We start from the raw sequence: 7,468 nt of genomic DNA on the forward strand, positions 1-7,468 counted from the left end.
CCTCCACGTTGTTACCCAGGGTTCACTCAATACCCTGGTTGCTATACCAGATCTCATGAACAGGTCAAAACGATACAGAAGTATGAATCTCAAGCCCACAAGATCACGCGCTACCTCACAGAAGGAAAGCCCTCATTCTTCAGTATTGTTGATGATGACACCTTGTACTTCAAGGGCCGCCTAGTGGTGCCATGTTCAGAGGAAAGCAAGGATATGAGACAGGAGGTTATGCAAGAACCTCATGATACGCCTTTGTCTATTCATCCCGGTAGTACAAAGATGTACTAAGACATCTGTCAGAGATTCCGATGGTCTAATATGAAGCAAGACATTGCTCGTTATGTTGCTGAGTGTGACGTTTCACGTCGTATCAAAGCAGAACATCAAAGGCCTGCTGGAACTCTGCAACCTATCTCTATTCCTAAATGGAAATGGGACCATGTCGAGATGGACTTCATCACCGGATTTCCCAAATCGCAGAAAGGTAATGATGCTATTCTTGTCGTCATTGACCGGCTTTCTAAGGTCGCACATTTTCTGGCGGTCAAAGAAACAATCACTGCTAGTCAGCTTGCAACTCTCTACATGTCTAGAATTGTTTCACTTCATGGTATTCCACTGGTTATCAGTTCAGACCGTGGTAGCTTGTTCACTTGAAGATTCTGGGCAAGTTTCCAAGAAGCTATGGGAACTCATCTATCGTTCAGTACTGCGTTTCATCCTCAGTCGCAAGGTCAAGTTGAACGTGTCAACCAAGTTCTTGAAGACATGCTCCGAGCTTGTGTAATTTCCTTCGGCAAGAAATGGGAGGAATCTCTTCCATATGCTGAGTTCTCTTATAATAATAGCTATCAAGCTAGTCTGAAGATGGCCCCCTTCGAAGTGTTATATGGACGAAAGTATCGGACCCCTCTGAACTGGTCAGAAACTGGGGAACGTCCACTCTTCGGTCCGGATATTATCCAACATGCCGAAGAACAAGTCTGCATTATTCGTGAGAATTTCAAGACTGCTCAGTCACGTCAGAAGAGTCTGTATGACCGTCATCACAAAGACATGGTCTGTCAACCTGGCGAAAAGGCTTATCTTCGAGTTACACCAATGAAGGGTGCTCACCGCTTCAGGATCAAGGGCAAGCTAGCTCCTCGCTATATAGGTCCCTTCACTATTCTCGAAAGGCATGGAAAAGTGGCATATCATGGAGCTTCCATCAAACCTTTCTCAGGTTCACGATGTGTTCCACGTGTCACAGCTCCGCCATTGCTTCAAGGACCCAATCCGAGTAGTGGATCATGAAGTGCTCGAATTGCAACAGGACCTCTCCTATAAAGAACATCCGGTCCGCATTCTCGACCAAGCTGAATGCCGCACACGTCAGAAAGCGATCAAGTTCCTCAAGGTCCAGTGGTCGCATCACTCTGAAGATGAAGCCACTTGGGAACGCGAGGATCGCCTGCGTGATGAATTCCCTGTGTTGTTTCCTTCTACCTCCTAAATCTCGGAACGAGATTTCTTGTAGTGGAGGAGATTTGTAACGCCCGGATAATTAGGCTACAGTAAAACTCTCCTAATGATTCCATGTCACCTCTATTACTGTTGCTAATCACGTGTTAGTTCAAAACATTTCAAATTCAAAAATGAATTAGTGACAAACACCCAAAGTTTTCAAAAGTTGAAACAAAAATGTTCGGACAGTGCCAAATATGGCATGGGTAATTATGGTGTAGAGGACACAATTTTATAAAATACTTAAATGCCCTAAATTAAATAAAACAGAAAAGTAAAAGAAATAAAAGAAAAGAAAATACAAAAACAGAAACGCAAACCTAACCAAAAAAGGAAAAGACCCCCCCCCCTCTCCCTGGGCTGAATGGCCCAGCTAACCAACAGCCAGCCAGCCAACCGGCCCATCCGGGTCGGCCCACTCCCCCGTCCCCCTTGTCGCCTCCTTCCCCGCGCCCTGTTCCTCCGACCACCCCATGAACAGGATAAACACGGGCGTGTCCCCGTCGCACCCCCTCGCCGTCCCCGCCGAGAGAATAAGATCGCCAGCGTCGCGCCTCCTTGGGTCTCCTCCCCACTCCACCTCATGCTCCCTCTCGGCCTCTCCCTCTCCCCTCAGATCCACCCCACCACATCCGAGCGCCACCGCCGCCATGGCTCCGGCCTAGCCACGGCCATCGTTCCCACCTCGTCGCCCCACTGTGTCTCCAAGGGCCGCCGTCGTCCGCTGCTTCGACTGGTGCACCCCGTTGGAGTTCAGAGCCACCGCAACGCCCACCACACCGCCGTCTTCCTCCTCTGCTCCGACAAGCTTCGCAGTTGTTCTTCACCAACTCCGGCGACGCCCCCTGCAACTACTAAACCCTCAAGGGCCACCGTGTGAGCCGCGCGGTGAGCTTCTCTGTCCCTTGCTCCTTTTTTGTTGACCCCTCGCGCACCGTAGCTACCTCGTGTAGGTGTGGTTTTCAAGACGAAATATGATGACTATAAAAAGAAATGCAGTAGTTTGTTGTCTCATAAGTCAATTAGATTGAATAGATGGGCTGAGGTGCTATAAAAGTTTGTCACGTAAAATGAAAATATGTGTTGTGTTGTTACTAACGAGCTTAATGAGCTACTCGTGAAACTCGTTAGCTCGCTCGTTAAGCTCGTTAAGCTTAACAAGCTGAAATCAATGATTGGCTCTGTTCATTAAGAAGCGGGCTACGAGTTTAATGAGCCGAACTATCGAGCGCTCATTAAGCTCGCAAGTTATGAGCTTTTGGTCCAGCCCTACGCCGGAGCTACTCTGGCGGCTCCGCTGAGCTGGCACACCTGGGGCCACCCCTGGGTCACTGCCTGTGGGCCTAGGGGCCCCAACTGGCCACGTTGACGGAAGTCAACAGCGCTGACGTGGCTCCCATGTGTTTATGACATGCGGGCCCCATGCCATAAATGAATAAAAATAAATAGATAAGTTGCTAATTAATTAAATTAGTTAATTAAAAACTTAATCTCTCACTAACTACTGGGCCCCACCTGCTAATTAACCCATTTAGTTAGTCTAAACCCCCCTCTTAGTGCCCCTGACAATGACATGTGGGTCCCACTGGACCCACCTGTCTAGTTTGACTGGTCAACTGACCAGTTGACCTGTCGACGTCACCCTGATGTCATGCTTACATCATCATTTACTATTCTGGATAATTTGAATTTAATAAATAATTAAAATCAGAAAATGATTAAAACTTTAGAAAATCATATAAAATAATCCATAGCTCGGATGGAAAAACTTTGTACATGAAACTTGCTCAGAACGACGAGACGAATCCGGATAAGCAGCCCGTTCGTCCGCCACACATCCCTAGCATAGCGAACACGCAACTTTTCCCCTCCAGTTCATCTGTCCAAAAATGCAAAACTTCGGGGATACTTTCCCAGATGTTTTCCCCCCTTCGCCGGTATCACCTCCTACTGCGTTAGGGCACACCTAGCACCGTTACTTGTCATGTCATGCATCGATATGCATCTATTTGCATTGTATTCATTGTTTCTTCCCCCTCTTCTCTCCGGTAGACTACGAGACTGACGCCGATGCTCGTGCCCTGACCGACTACGTTGTTGACGACCCCTACTTGCGAGAGCAACCAGGCAAGCCCCCCCCCCCTTGATCACTAGATAACGCCTATTCTTCTCTCTACTGCTTGCATTAGAGTAGTGTAGCATGTTACTGCTTTCCGTTAATCTTATCCTGATGCATAGCCTGTCATTGTTGCTACAGTTTTTGATACCTTACCTGCAATCCTAAATGCTTAGTATAGGAAGCTAGTTTATCATCAATGGCCCTACATTCTTGTCCGTCTGCCATGCTATACTATCGGGTCGTGATCACTCGCGAGGTGATCAAGGGTATATACTTATATACATATTATATGATACCTATAGTGACTAAAGTCCGGTCATCTCGTAGAGTACCCGCGAGTGATTCACGGATTGGGTCCGAAAGGACGTTTGTCCCGACGGCCCTCTGAGTGGATCTTTGTGGAAGAGCGACAGGGTAGGTTGAGACCACCTAGGAGAGAGGTGGGCCTGGCCCTGGTCGGCATCCGCGGTTATTTCAAAATAACACGCTTAACAAGATCTTGTTATTTGATCTGAGTCTGGCCACTAGCCTATACGCACTAACCAACTACGCAGGAACAGTTATGGGCACTCGACATCGTGGTATCAGCCGAAGCCTTCGTGACGTCAGCGATTGAGCGGCGCGCGCCGGATTTGACCGTAAGCCTGCTCTTGTATTAAGGGGGCTAGGTCTGCTTTCGGTCGCCCTCGCAACGTGCAGGTGTGCAATAGGCGATGGGCCCAGACCCCTGCGCCATAGGATTTAGACCGGCATGCTGACCTCTCTATTCTGTCTAGGTGGGACTGTGACGTGTTGATCTTCCGACGTCGGGCATGACCCAGGAAAGTGTGTCCGGACAAAGGGGATCGAGCATGTTGGGAAATGTGGTGCACCCCTGCAGGGAAGTTTATCTATTCGAATAGCCGTGTCCCTCGGTAAAAGGACGACCCAAAGTTGTACCTTGACCTTATGACAACTAGAACCAGATACTTAATAAAACACACCCTTCCAAGTGCCAGATATAACCCGGTGATCGCTCTCTCACGGGGAGATGAGGGGAGGATCGCCGGGTAGGATTATGCTATGCGATGATACTTGGTGAACTTACCATCTACTCTCTTCTACATGTTGCAAGATGGAGGTTGCCAGAAGCGTAGTCTTCGACAGGACTAGCTATCCCCCTCTTATTCTGGCATTCTGCAGTTCAGTCCACATATACTATCTCTTTCATTGATACCAATGCATATGTAGTGTAGTTCCTTGCTTGCGAGTACTTTGGATGTGTACTCACGGTTGCTTTGCTCGCCTTTTCCCTTTTCTATACACGTTTGTTGCGACCAGACGATGGAGTCCAGGAACCAGACGCCACCGTCGACGACGACTCCTACTACATTGGAGGTGCCTACTACTATGTGCAGGCCGCTGACGACGACCAGGAATAGTTTAGGAGGATGACAGGTAGGAGGCCTGCGCCTCTTTCGATATGTATCCCAGTTTGTGCTAGCCTTCTTAAGGCAAACTTGTTTAACTTATGTCTGTACTCAGATATGTTGCTTCAGCTAACTCGTCTATGATCGAGCTCTTGTATTCGAGCCCTCGAGGCCCTTGGCTTGTAATATGATGCTTGTATGACTTATTTTATTTTTAGAGTTGTGTTGTGATATCTTCCCGTGAGTCCCAGATCTTGATCGTACACATTTGCGTGTATGATTAGTGTACGATTGAATCGGGGGCGTCACATATATGTTGAAGATGCTCCCCGACAACGGCGCCAGAAATTCTTTTTGATGTCGCTTGAAGATATGTCGGTATTTCCCCAAAGAGGAAGGGATGATGTAGCACAATGGCGGTAGGTATTTCCCTCAGTTATGAAACCAAGGTTATCGAACCAGTAGGAGAACCAAGCAACACAACGTAAAAAATCCTCGCAACCCGACATGTTAAAGGGGTTGTCAATCCATTTCGGGTAACAATGCCAGAAATTGGTGCGTGATGGGAGAAAGGTGTAATAGATTGAATAAATAGATCGCAAATAAAATAAAGTGCAATAAAGTATTTTGGGTTTTTTGGATTAATAGATCTAAAAATAAAAGGAATAAAAATATATCGCAATGGCAAATAATATGAGAAAGAAGACCCGGGGGCCGTAGGTTTCACTAGTGGCTTCTCTCGAGAAAAATAGCAAACGGTCGGTAAACAAATTACTGTTGGGCAATTGATAGAACTTCAAATAATTATGATGATATCCAGGCAATGATCATTATATAGGCATCACGTCCAAGATTAGTAGACCGACTCCTGCCTGCATCTACTACTATTACTCCACACATCGACTATTATCCAGCATGCATCTAGTGTATTAAGTTCATGGAGAAACAGAGTAATGCAATAAGAACGATGACATGATGTAGACAAGATCTATCTATGTAGAGATAGACCCCATCGTTTTATCCTTAGTAGCAACAATACATACGTGTCGTTTCCCTTTCTGTCACTGGGATCAAGCACCGTAAGATTGAACCCACTACAAGGCACCTCTTCTCGTTGCAAGATAAATAGATCAAGTTGGCCAAACAAAACCCAAATATCGGAGAAGAAATACAAGGCTATAAGCAATCATGTATAAAATAGATCAAAGAAACTCAAATACTTTCATGGATATAAAAATATAGATCTAATCATAAACTCAAAGTTCATCGGATCCCAACAAACACACCGCAAAAGAGTTACATCATATGGATCTCCAAGAGACCATTGTATTGAGAATCGAGAGAGAGAGAGAGAGAGAGAGAGAGAGAGAGAGAGAGAGAGATGAAGCCATCTAGCTACTAACTACGGACCCGACGGTCTACAAAGAACTACTCATGCATCATCGAAGAGGCACCAAGGGAGGCGGTGAACCCCATCCGGGATGGTCTCTAGATTGGATCTGGTGGTTCTGGACTCTGCGGCGGCTGGATGAATATTTCGTCGACTCCTCTAGGGTTCTGGGATTTTGGGGGTATTTATAGAGAAAGGAGGCGGTCCGAGGGGCACCTGAGGTGGGCACAACCCACCAGGGCGCGCCTGGGCCTCCTGGCGCGCCCTGGTGGGTTGTGCTCCCCTCGGGGCACCCCCCAGGCGCAGCCAGGACCCGTTGTGTTTCTTCTTGCCCATAAAAATTCTCCGTAAAGTTTCGGGGCATTTGGACACCGTGTGATATTGATTTTCTATGATGTAAAAAACATGGAAAAACTGCTACTCGCACTTGGCACTATGTTAATAGGTTAGTACCAAAAAATGATATAAAATGACTATAAAATGATTATAAAACATACAAGATTGATAATATAACAACATGGAACAATCAAAAATTATAGATATGCTGGAGACATATCAGCATGGCCAAGGTTAACTCCTACTCGTCCTCGAGTAGGTAAGTGATAAAAACAGAATTTTTTATGTGGAATGCTGCCTATCATGTCATATCATATTCTTTTCTTTATAGCATGGACATTTGGACTTCTAGTTGTTCAAAGCAATAGTCTGTTTTTGACATGATAATTTAGATACGTGAGCATATCAACAAGCAACCATGTCTTTCAAAATATCAATGCTAAAATAAGTTATCCCTAGCCCATCATGCTCAAACATTGATCCATTCATGAAAAAAACTCGAATATTAGCTACACCCAATACTTAAGTATGGTCATATTGCCTCCTAGTTGGTGCTTTTGTAAGAGAAGATGCAGACTCAAAATAAAAATTGCATAAAGTAAAATAAAGGCCCTTCGCAGAGGGAAGTAGGGATTTGTAGAGGTGCCATAGCTCAAAGCGAAAAACATAGAGATAAAAACATTTTGGGAGGTGTATCCATCCCACCAA

This window comes from Triticum dicoccoides, chromosome 6A (assembly GCF_002162155.2).
Source record: "Triticum dicoccoides isolate Atlit2015 ecotype Zavitan chromosome 6A, WEW_v2.0, whole genome shotgun sequence".
Classification (NCBI taxonomy): Eukaryota; Viridiplantae; Streptophyta; class Magnoliopsida; order Poales; family Poaceae; genus Triticum; species Triticum dicoccoides.